Consider the following 12788-nt stretch of genomic DNA (forward strand, 5'->3'; position numbering starts at 1 on the left):
GGTCTTCTTACTGTTTTGGCGTTGCAGCTGGGAGTAAGGGATTGTGCCAGGAGGAGGTTGCCTAGACGTGTCCTTAGCCTGTTTCTTAATTGTTTAGTAAATGCAACTTTTTTCCTATTTGGAAACTATTCATCCTCCAAAAGCTGATTCCTGTTGTCTCTCTATTACCATCAGCAAGGGTTCTCGTGTGTCTAATGTACACTTCTGCTTTAGCGTGATATTTATCACTCCTTTATTCACTTGGTCCCCACTAGGCAGTGAACTGGTCGCTAGCAATAGCTCTGTCTCAGTTACCTCTGAATAACTATAACCACCGCTGGGCTGGGCACATGCTAAGCATTCAATAAATGTTGCTTAGATGAATGAGAGTTTCTTGGATCAACTTCTGAGAAAATAAGAGTTGGCACTGGTAAGATAATAATCCTTTAAAAAATTCCACTCCGTACCTTTGGAGGATTTTACCTTCATCAACGCATATAAAGTATGGACTGTGAACCAGGAACCAAGTAAGATACTGGGATTAAACAGGAAGGAACAGTGCCTGTCCTGAAGTTTAGAGGGAAACTTAGAATTACAGTGTAATATAAATTACAGTGCAGTGGGGGATGTAGACACAGTTCTCAGTAAAATAAGTAGGATAGAGTCAGGTGCTGTGGTTATAGGAGAAACACCTAACTCAAACTAGAGCACTGAGAAAGGTTTTCTATGAAAATAACCCACTGAGACTTAAAGAGGGAGGAAGAATCATCTAGCTTATTGCCCAGAGAAATGCAGGCACTGAGATAACCTAGTGCAAAAAACCTGGGGAAATGCGAGAGACTCTCAGAGGGAGTAGAGACGAGTCCAAATGATGAGAGATCAGATTGCAAAGACAGAAGCCAGGTCTTGAAGGGCTGCTTCTGCCATTTTAGATGGGCTTCCCTGGTGACTCTGGTAAAGAATCTGCCTTCTAATGCAAGAGGCACAGGAGATGGTTCGATCCCTGGGAGAGGAAGATCCCCTGGAGGAGGAAATGCCAATCTACTCCAGCATTCTTGTCTGGAAAATCCTATGGAAAGAAGAGCCTGGTGGGCTACAGTCCATGGGGTCACAGAGTCGGTCACAACTGAGCATGCACACACCTAACATGCCATCTTAGGGGTTTTGACTTTAGAAGTTGTGGGCAAGAGTGTTTAGATTTAAGGAGATGATTGATGTGATTAGACTTGCTTAGAAATATAGCTTAGCCTGCAATGTGAAGAATGAATTTACTGAAGAGATGGGAAGTAGAAGCAGGGAGACAATTAAGATGTTTTTAGTAATTTATGTGACAAGTGATGGTGACCTGAGCCAGCATAATGGGGAGATGGTGTAAATTCTGGGGGTAAGAGAACAACCCAAATGATTCCCAGACTTCTGACTCAGACAGTTGGATGAATGGGAGTGACATTTGCTGAAGTAGTTGGATGAAAAATTGTTGAAGTCAGTTTATATAAACTGAGAGTCCAATATGCAGATAAAACCTATAGGTTGTTTCAGAGACTCAAGTGAAAGGTCTCAGCTGGAGATACAGTCTTGAGTCTCGACATTCATAGCATTTAGAAGTAAATGTAGGAAAGAACTTCCATCTTTCAATAATTCCTGTGTGACCAACCCAGAAATAATTACGGATTCTGTAAAAATATTGGATAGAGTTATCTGAAGGCATTGGAGAGCAACCAATAGCAGGCAGAAACTGCTATACTGAGAGGAGTTGACAATGGGAAGAAGGGAACACTGAATTTCCTGCTTCATAGCTCTTTGCCTATGCACAGGCTCCAGTTAATTTCATGGTGGGCAACTCAAAATTAGTTTTAAAAATACTTACATATATGATTGAATTATGTATATTCAAGGCTGATGAGGGCAGCCCTTGTATTATGAAAATAGCCATAGATAATATGCAAACTATGTACATAGTTATATTCCTATAACAACTTGATTAAACAGGCTACCTCCCAGATCTGACCAGCAGCTCATAGCTTGCCAACCCTTGATATAGATAAAGAAGTAGGAAAATTTAAACTGTACTTGAGAAATGTCTACAGCCTGTCAACCAGAGGACTGGCAGTTCTTTCAGATGTAGATTCATGTTCATTGATGAACTGTTTATTCCCCACTCATTTTGGTGTTCCTGCTTGCACTGATCTCAGCACATGTGGACTGGGCTCTTGGCCACTTCTCCCCATGGCCCTCAGCACACACAGGGGAGAACTCAATGTTCTTTCAGCACCTGAACTATAGGCTCCAAACTTTACTTTCATTCATAAGTTTTGCAAATAATATATTAAGTATTCACAGCATGCCTACATGATGCTATGTGTGGAGGTAGACAAAAAGTAAGACCCCTGTGTTCGTGGAGTTGACGCCAGTGAGAGTGAACTTTCCATCTTCACCTGGTGCTGTTAGTTGGGCACCATGCACTCTGTCTTGGCTTTGATCTTGGCTTCCTTCCAGATGTGTTGTCCTTGGTTTAGTGCATCTCCAAGGACTCTTAGAGCAAATTCTTGTCCCATCTGACTGGACCCTGAAAAGAATCGCTGTGTTCATCCAATGGGTAGCCCCTGCCTTACATTTTGTCTGGACTCACTTGGAAACCAGGACCTGGGTAGTGGATATGATGCATAAAACTCAACCATAATGGGGAATTAGGAATTATCTATAGAATAAAATATTTAAAAATCCTATTTGAGGTGCTTGAGAAAGAAGTACTGTCTTAAAACTTCGAAATGATTTTGGCTAAGATTCCAAGATAGGACAATCTCTGAAATATTAGAAGATTGAAAATTATATGCAAGGAAGATGTTCTATCGTCTTAGAAATTGTTACGTTCCTGATGAGGCATTTTAATGGTAAGAAATATAATAAATGCACATGACATTTGTCTTTGAATCTTGAGGTAACGAAGTGTTACTAAATTTGACTTTGAACAACAGTCTGTGGTTCAAATTAGATGAAGACAATAATTAATTATTGATGGACATCTGGCAACCATTGGTAATTTTTCTTGTCATTGGGAAGAATTATGTGACCAGTCTACAAATGAAGAGGTTAATATGCGACTTAATAATATTAATATATCAAGTATTGAAATTATTTTCCTATAATCTAAATTTACTTGGTACTTTTTGCTACTGTCTGTTTAAGAGTTGGTAGAGCTTTTGGTACTTCTTACATTTTCCTTTATTATAACAATAGAACTTAAGTTTCTAACTATTCATAAAAATTACTTAAATTGCAAGCAAAATATGCCTACATATGAGTTTGTTTAAACATATACATATATTTCAAATTTGGTTTAACATGAGTGTAATACATTCCTTTTTGTAGTTTTAACTATATGAAGCAACTCTTATCTAAGTAATAAAAAGACAAATGACCCAACCAAAAAGTGTGCAAAAGATGTGAATAGACATTTTTCTATTAAAAAATTTACAAATGGCCAATAAACAAATGAAAAAATGTTCAGCATCATTAGTCATTCAGTTCAGTTCAGTCGCTCAGTCGTGTCCCACTCTTTGTGACCCCATGAATCGCAGCACACCAAGCCTCCCTGTCCATCACCAAGGAGTAAGTGTCTTAATTTCATGGCTGCAGTCACCATCTGCAGTGATTTTGGAGCCCAAAAAAATAAAGTCTGACACTGTTTCCCCATCTATTTCCTGTGAAGTGATGGGGCCAGATGCCATGATCTTAGTTTTCTGAATGTTGAGCTTTAAGCCAACTTTTTCACTCATCAAGAGGCTCTTTAGTTCTTTTTCGTTTCCTGCCATAAGGGTGGTGTCATCTGCATATCTTCAAGAAAATTAGAGATACCAAGGGAACATTTCATGCAAAGATGGGCTCAATAAAGGACAGAAATGGTATGGACCCAACAGAAGCAGACGATATTAAGAGGTGGCAAGAATACACAGAAGAACTGTACAAAAAAGATCTTGACGACCCAGATAATCACGATGGTGTGATCACTCACCTAGAGCCAGACATCCTGGATCTTAGAAAAGCATCACTACGAACAAAGCTAGTGGAGGTGATGGAATTCCAGTTGAGCTATGTCAAATCCTGAAAGATGATGCTGTGAAAGTGCTGCCCTCAATATGCCAGCAAATTTGGAAAACTCAGCAGTGGCTACAGGACTGGAAAAGATCAATTTTCATTCCAGTCCCAAAGAAAAGCAATGCCAAAGAATGCTCAAACTACCGCACAACTGGACTCATCTCACACGCTAGTAAAGTAATGCTCAAAATTCTCCAAACCAGGCTTCAGCAATATGGGAACCGTGAACTTTCAGATGTTCAAGCTGGTTTTAGAAAAGGCAGAGGAACCAGAGATCAAATTGCCAACATCCACTGGATCATCGAAAAAGCAAGAGGGTTCCAGAAAACATCTATTTCTGCTTTATTGACTCTGCCAAAGCCTTTGACTGTGTGGATCACAATAAACTGTGGAAAATTCTGAAAGAGATGGGAATACCAGACCATCTGACCTGTCTCTTGAGAAACCTGTATGCAGGTCAGGAAGCAACAGTTAGAACAGGACATGGAACAACAGACTGGTTCCAAATAGGAAAAGGAGTACATCAAGGCTGTATATTGTCACCCTGCTCATTTAACTTCTATGCAGAGTACATGAAAAACGCTGGGCTGGAAGAAGCACAAGCTGGAATCATTAGTCATTAAGGATAAACAAATCAAAAAGACAGTGGATATCACTTTACACCTACTGGGATGGCTATAGTAAAAAAGACAGACAATAACAAGTGTTAGTGAGGGTGTCGTTGGAACCCTCATACGTTGCTGGTGTGAATTTAAAATGATGCAGTTGCTTTGGAAAACAGTTCAGTTGCTCAGTCATATCTGACTCTTTGCGACCCCATGAACTGCAGCACGCCAGGCCTCCCTGTCCATCACTAACTCCCTAAGTCCACTCAAACCCATGTCCTTCGAGTCGGTGATGCCATCCAGCCATCTCATCCTCTTTCGTCCCTTTCTCCTCCTGCCCTCAATCTTTCCCAGCATCAGGGTCTTTTCTAATGAGTCACCTCTTCACATCAGGTGGCCAAAGTATTGGAGTTTCAGCTTCAACATCAGTCCTTCCAATGAACACCCAGGACTGATCTCATTTAGGATGGACTGGTTGGATCTCCTTGCAGTCCAAGGGACTCTCAACAGTCTTCTCCAATACCACAGTTCAAAAGCATCAATTCTTTGGAGCTCAGCTTTCTTTATAGTCCAGCTCTCACATCCATACATGACCACTGGAAAAACCATAGCCTTGACTAGATGGACCTTTGTTGGCAAAGTAATGTCTCTGCTTTTTAATATGCTGTCTAGGTTGGTCGTAACTTTCCTTCCAAGGAGTAAGCATCTTTTAATTTCATGGCTGCAGTCACCATCTGCAGTGATTTTGGAGCCCAGAAAAATAAAGTCAGCCACTGTTTCCACTGTTTCCCCATCTATCTGCCATGAAGTGATGGGACCTGATGCCATGATCTTAGTTTTCTGAACATGGAGCTTTAAGCCAACTTTTTCACTCTCCTCTTTCACTTTCATCAATAGGCTCTTTATTTATTCTTCATTTTCTGCTATAAGGGTGGTGCCATCTGCATATCTGAGGTGATTGATATTTCTCCCAGCAATCTTGATTCCAGCTTGTGCTTCCTCCAGCCCAGCGTTTCTCATGATGTACTCTGCATATAAGTTAAATGAGCAGGGTGACAATATACAGCCTTGATGTACTCCTTTTCCTATTTGGAACCAGTCTGTTGTTCCATGTCCAGTTCTAACTGTTGCTTCCTGACCTGCATACAGGTTTCTCAAGAGGCAGGTCAGATGGTCTGGTATTCCCATCTCTTTCAGAATTTTCCAGTGTATTGTGATCCACACAGTCAAAGGCTTTAGCATAGTCAATAGAGCAGAAATAGATGTTTTTCTGGACCTCTCTTGCTTTTTCGATGATCCAGCAGATGTTTTCGATTTGATCTCTGGTTCCTCTAAACACTTTGGCAGTTCCTTAAAAAGCTTAACATAGAGTTACCATATGACTCAGCAATTTTACTGCTCAGTATATACCCAAGAGAAATAAAAACATGTCTGCACAAAAACTTGTACGTAATTGTTCGTTTCAGCATTTCCATAATAGACAAAAAGTGGAAGCAACCCAAATGTCCATCAACTTGTTGTTAGATGAATAAAATGTGGTATGACCATACAAAGGAGCAATTTTCAGCCATTAAAAGGGAGGGAAGTACTGATGCATGCTGTAACATGGATGAACCTTGCAAACATGCTAAATGAAATAAGCCAGATATGAAAGACCATATATGTATGATTCCATTTATATGAAGTATTCAAAACTGGCAAATCCACTGAGACAGAAGAGTGGTTCCCAGGGCTTGGGATGGTGGAAGAGTGAGTGAGCGCTAATGGGCATAGGGTTTCTTTGGGGTATGCGAAAATATTCTACAATAGAGAATTTTGTGAATATACCAAAAATTATTGAATTACAGAAGGAAAAAAGGTATAGTTTATGTGAATGATATCACAATTGAAAATACAAGAATAAAAGGACTATGCATGAGTCATTCAAAAATTTACTCTCTCCTAATTGGACTATGGGGACTTCCTCTGAATCTCTCGCACCAAACCAGTGCTAGCAAGTGGTCGAGTTTTGTTTTTGGAGCAATTCAACAAGTGAACTAAGTACATACGTCATCCTAAATTGAATTCTTTTGACTCGTCCCAGGATTGATAATATGTGTCCCTGTGTCTCATTTCCTGCTGCTGATGTGGCTGGTGGTTCCACTACTTCCCTTCCTGGAATGATTTTTGCCATCAGCCACTTAGCAAATATTATCCACTTACTCAAGTGATGTGATGAGCAGTCTAGTCATAATTGTTTCCACACTTTATTGACGGGTATTCTCAGATTTCTTACAGGATGCTGTGATAACATGGATGAAGACACCAGGTGGGTTGTGTCTGTGATGAAATAGCTGATGACTTTTACCAGGCCCCTTGTGGGTTAAGGCAGCATGAGTGGGTGAGAAAAACAAGGTGTGGACTGGCCAAGGTACAAAGGGAAAATCATCCTGTCCTCAGCTTGGAAAGAACCTCGTATTTAGGTTTCTCTGCTGCTTTTAATGTGATAGGGCACTTGACACAGCTCACATCAAGAAAGAATTTAGTTGTCCCGATAAATTGTGTTTGTCCAGAGAGAATGAATATTGCTGGCAGTTACTGCTAAAATACATGAAGGCATCGGGTCACAATTTGCCCTAGTTTGTCTAGCAGCCACCTGTTGAAGCTCTCAAATCTGGATTCAGATTCCAGCTCCACATCTTAGAAAGCCTTGCACCTTGGGCAGCTTTCTGAGAAACAATAGCTTTTCCCTTTGAAAAGGTGGTTCAAGGTATTGACCCTTCAGGATTACCACCAGAATTAAGTTAGACTGATGGCTGTATGCCCTCTGTAAGTGGTGACGATTATTGTATCTTCTTTATTAGCATCATGGGTTTTATTTTCTAGTTTTTATTTGTTCAGAGTCTAAATTTCTTTAGGCTTATTTTTTAAGAAAATTTGGGCTTATATGCTTGTATTAATTTAAATCACAATTCTAGCATTATCTGTTTAACCTCTCATCGTGTAAATAAATTTGACTAAAATTGCCTCACAATTAGTTGTATATATCAAGTTTAAAAAATGAAACCTTAAAAAAAATGAAACTTTCAATCCACATCAAATAAAAATCACCTCTGCCATCATTAGATAAATCTGTAATTCCCTTTGTGAGCATATAGTTACAGAATACTGTTTAGTTTTAATGGATCATTCTGTATTATCATTGAACTCTGACGAATTAAGAGCTGGAAGGACCCTTGGGAGTGCCTGAGGCTCTGTGATTACAAGGGGGAAGAAATGGCTGTTTAGGGAGATTTAGTGACTTATGGACAGGCAAACAGCTGCCTTGTGATGTGGACAAAACCAGATAGCACTGCCCATCTTTCCCAGGCAATGCTCGTTCCAAGGTACCAATTCCTGTTTTAAGAAAAAGCCGAATAGTGATGCTGGTCATTTGCCCTTAAGGTCTTACCTAGTATTATCCCTTCAACTACCTGTTTGAGCTCACCAAGTACAATCAATATACATCTTCCATCTTTCACAGCCTCCTGACCCATCCTAGCCCATCAGTCTTACAGCACTCAGGCTGTATTCTGACCTCAAGTTTAAAAGGCATCACAGAGCCGTCAGTGGTAATTAACAGCCTCCCACGTTGTATTCCCAGAGTTTTATGAACAGTTACAGGGCTGGTTATTTCCTGGGTGAAAATACTCAGTCCCGTATTCTATGGCTTTCGTTGAGAAATGTTTGGTGAAGATTTTAGTCCTACCCCCTGCTCCAGCACTTTGGCCACCTGATGTGAAGAGCTTACTCATTGGAAAAGACCGTGATGCTGGGAAAGATTGAGAGCAGGAGGAGAAGGGGGTGACAGAGGATGAGATGGTTGGATGGCATCACTGACTCAATGGACATGAGTTTGAGCAAACTCCGGGAGTTGGTGAGGGACAGGGAAGCCTGGTGTGCTGCAGTCCATGTGGTCGCAAAGAATCAGACATGACATAGTGACTGAACAATAAGAACATCTGGCTCCTGGTGGGTTAATGATATGTTCCAGACACCTGTTATGTTCCCCTCAGTGGCTCTTAGTTTCTGATTCTTTTTTCTGTGTCAGAATAGCACAAAGGGAAAGGAATATCCATGAACACCCTTCTTGATAAATAGTCAAAATCCATTTTGAAGATCTTGGGTCCCAGGGAATTAGGCATATCTCTTTGTTCTTGCCTTGATTTACTCCAAGATTGTGAAAGTGTTAGTTGCTCAGTCATGTCTGACTCTTTGTGACCCCATGGACTGTTGTAGCTCACCAGTCTCCTCTGTCCATGGAATTCTCCAGGCAAGAACACTGGAGTGCGGTAGCCATTCATTTCTCAAGGGGATCTTCCTGACCCAGGCATCAACCCTGGGTTTCCTGCATTGCAGGCGGATTCTTTACCATCTGAGCCACCTTGAGAGGCTGGTGATTAAACTGAGCAAAGGCCCTGCCCCCGGGGGAGGTTAGGGGGAGGGGAGCTGGGTGCAGCATGGTCCTCAAGTGGGAGGCAGTGGGGGGCATCCAGGGTAAGTCTTCCCTAGGGAAGCTGTGTTTCTGGCCTGTTGGAAACCCACTGAGACACTTAGATGGAGGGTGTTACGAAGTATCCACATAGATTGGGCACTTTAGGTACCTCATTCCAAAGGTTTTCTTTTTATTGTCCAACTATGGGGCCTATATATTTTTTTGTTGGTTGCTCAATGTTGCTTGTATCTAATTACTACACTTCTTTGTAACAGGCAACAAAAGGGGCTTTAGCATGATCTTATATTAGCGTGGATTAAAAAAAGGAGTGCTTGCTTCCAAATTGACTTTAACCTCTGAGTTTCCATCATCTTCTCTGGTGACCTCCCAGAAGCAAGGTCACTTGGGCATCCCTTATGAAAATCAGTGGTTTAATTGTGTTGTATTGCTATTATGGAGCTTTCCTTTCCCTGGTGTTTAGATGATTTGCTTTTTTAAAAAGCGTTCCAATTTAAAATCTTTCTGAAAAAAGAGAAAGTCGCTCAGTCGTGTCTGACTCTTTGCAACCCCATGGACTATACAGTCCATGGAATTCTCCAGGCCAGAATATTGGAGTGGGTAGCCTATCCCTTCTCCAGCAGATCTTCCTGACCCAGGAATTGAACTGGGGTCTCCTGCATTGCAGGTGGATTTTTTACCAACTGAGCTATCGGGGAAGCCCAAAATCTTTCTAGAAGATGCATTTGTGCTTTTGTTTTTCAGCTTTGCTGCTTTATTTTGTGAATTTTCTGTGAAGAATGTCTTTGGCCAGAAGCTTAAGGGCATGGCTGAGTTGCATACTTAGTGAGAAGGGAAGTGTCGATCTGGGTCTGACCTTCATGCCTCATGTGAGACACTGTTCAATACCCATCATCACTGGCCTTGTAAATGGCTTTAAATGTATTCTTGGGGAGGTGACCACCTGCTGTCGTCCCCAGAAATGAGGGTGAGGTCATTCATTCGTCACATATTAATTGAGGGAAGCCTTATACTGTGAAAGGACCTGGGACTTCAAAACCAAAATGCGTGGTTCCTTCCCTAATAGAACTTCAAGGTCTTGTAAACAAGCATGTGCATGATTGTGTCAGTGTTCCAGTGGGATCCTGTAAAAGGCAGCTGCTTGCACAGGTGAGGGAGTGATTGACTCCGTGCATGATGCAGAGGAAGGCATAAAAAGCCTTTGTTTCTTTAAGTGGGTGTTTACTGAGGTTGCACCCAGCATTTTTGTGGGCACCAGGCACACAGCACTGTGTGAGTAGATAGGCAGGTAGGACTCAGCTCTCAATGGGGGAGAGAGAAAAACAATAAGGGCCAACAGAGAAGCAAAATTCCCTTGTTTATAAACCATACCCTAAGGGTTACTTCAGATTGAGTGATCAGAAGGTCACTCTGTAGAGATGAGATTTAATTTTAGACCCGAAAGTTAAGTAGGAATCAATCATGCAAAGATTTGGAAAACCTTTCTCCAGGCATAGAAAACAGCTAGGACAAAAGTGTGCAAACTGGCATACAGTTTACATATTTGACAAATGGAAAGAAGGTGAATGTGGCAAGTGGGTGAGGCTAACGAAAGGGGATCAGGAGTCAATCAGGCAGAGCCTGTGGTCTGGGGTAAGGTATTAAAACAAATTTAGAGCATGAAGGGGAGCCACTGGTGGATTGTCAGCTGTGTCATGGTGGGGTCCGAACCCTAGCTGCAGTGTGCAAAACAGAATTTATTGGTGATAAGGGTGAAACATGGAGAGTAATAGGGAGTTTACACCAGTAGTTTGGAAAAGAGACAGTGGCTAGTCCTAAGGTTGATAGTGCTGGAGAAAGAATTGGATGTTGTTGACAGAGGAAAGGAATTCACCAAGTATACAAGGTGAAAGTAGGACAATCCAGGTGCAGGAGTGAGTATGGAAAGATCATAGTCTTCATAGTCTGGCTGAGGACAAGCAAATGGAGTTGCCAGAGAGAACTTGGAAAGGAGAGCTTTGGGGGTCTCATTCAGACCAGATGCCATTTTGATATAGACGTGCCCTTTGCAGCTTATTATTGCTTTGCCGACAAAGGTCCGTATAGTTAAAGCTATGATTTTTCCAGTAGTCATGTATGAATGTGAGAGTTGGACCATAAAGAAAGCTGAGCACCAAAGAATTGATGCTTTCAAACTGTGGTGTTGGAGAAGACTCTTGAGAGTCTCTTGGACTGCAGGGAGATCAAACCAGTCAATCCTAAAGAAAATCAACCCTGAATATTCATCAGAAGGACTGATGCTGAAGCTCCAAAACTTTGGCCACTGAAACAAAGAGCTAATGCATTGGAAAAGACCCTGATGCTGGGAAAGATTGAGAGCAGAAGGAGATGGGGGTGACAGAGGATGAGATGGTTGGATGGCATCACCGACTCAATGAACGTGAGTTTGAGCAAACTCTGGAAGACAGTGACGGACATGGAAGCCTGTGCTGCAGGCCATGGGGTTGCAAGGAGTTGGACACAACTGAGTGACATTTATTTTTTAAGCTTTTAATTTGGAGAGAGTTATAGGTTCACACACACTTGTAAGAAGTAATGTGGAGAAGTCCTAACAGCCTTTACCCAGTTTCCCCCAACAGGAACATCTTGCATAGCTACATAGTACAGAATCGCATCTGAGAAACTAACATGACATTGATTGTGTTTGGGTTTCACCAGTTTTATGGGCACTTGTTTGCATGCACTTATTTCTATGCATTTTTATTGCATGGTTAGATGTGTGTGACTACACCAGTGAAGACACGACAGTTCCATCACCAGGACCGCTCACGTCACCCTTTTACAGTCACACTCACTCCCTTCCCTCTCTTCCATTCTGACTCCTAGTAACCACTAATCTGTTCTCCATCTCTGTACTTTTGTTATCTCAAGAATGTTATATAGCAGGTTCCTGCTAGCCAGCTTGGTGCTCTATAATGACCTTGTTGGGTGGAATGGGGGTATAGGAGGGAGGTACAAGGAAGGTACAAAAGGGAAGTGATATATGTATATAGCTGAATCACTTTGTTGTACAGCAGAAGCTAACACAACATTGTAGAGCAATTATACTTCAATAAAAAGAATGTTATATAAGTGGAATTATACATATATGTCCTTTTGAGCTAGGCTTTTGCAATACAGTATTATTCCATTGAGATCATCCAAGCTTTACATGTATAAATCTCCTTTATGGCTGAGTGCTATTCTGGGGATGGATGTATCGTTATCATACCTTGTTTAACCCATCATTTGTTCTGAACTGTTTTCGGTTTGGGGTTATTATGAATAAAGCTAGCATAAACTTTCATGTATAGGGTTTTTTTTTTGGTGAGCCTTAAGTTTTTCATTTCTCTGGGATACATGACTGAGAGTAAAATTGCTGAATTGTATCATGAACATATATTTGGTTTTGTAACATGCTTTTCCAGAATACCTGTACCATTTTATATTATTGCTAACAATGACTTGGTCTCTCTGCTTTGAGCTGGTTTCCTTTGCAGCTTTGGGGCTGTCACTATTCTTTATTCTGGTAGGTATATAGTGATATCTCATTGCAGTTTTGATTTGAACTTCTCTAATGGTTCATGATGTTGAACACCTTTCCATGTGCTTATTTGCAA

General features: G+C 41.2%; 1 long non-coding RNA gene across 1 annotated transcript; it reads left to right on the top strand.

Annotated features, from left to right (window-relative positions):
• Positions 1–2411: 2411 nt before the first annotated feature.
• Positions 2412–7692, top strand: LOC145543394 (uncharacterized). Its single transcript, XR_014080692.1, has 2 exons — positions 2412–4321; positions 6027–7692. It is a non-coding gene; the product is annotated as an uncharacterized LOC145543394 (long non-coding RNA).
• The last annotated feature ends 5096 nt before the right edge of the window (positions 7693–12788 follow it).

This window comes from Giraffa tippelskirchi, chromosome 3 (genome assembly GCF_054371585.1).
Source record: "Giraffa tippelskirchi isolate mGirTip1 chromosome 3, T2T-mGirTip1v1.2.pri, whole genome shotgun sequence".
NCBI lineage: Eukaryota > Metazoa > Chordata > Mammalia > Artiodactyla > Giraffidae > Giraffa > Giraffa tippelskirchi.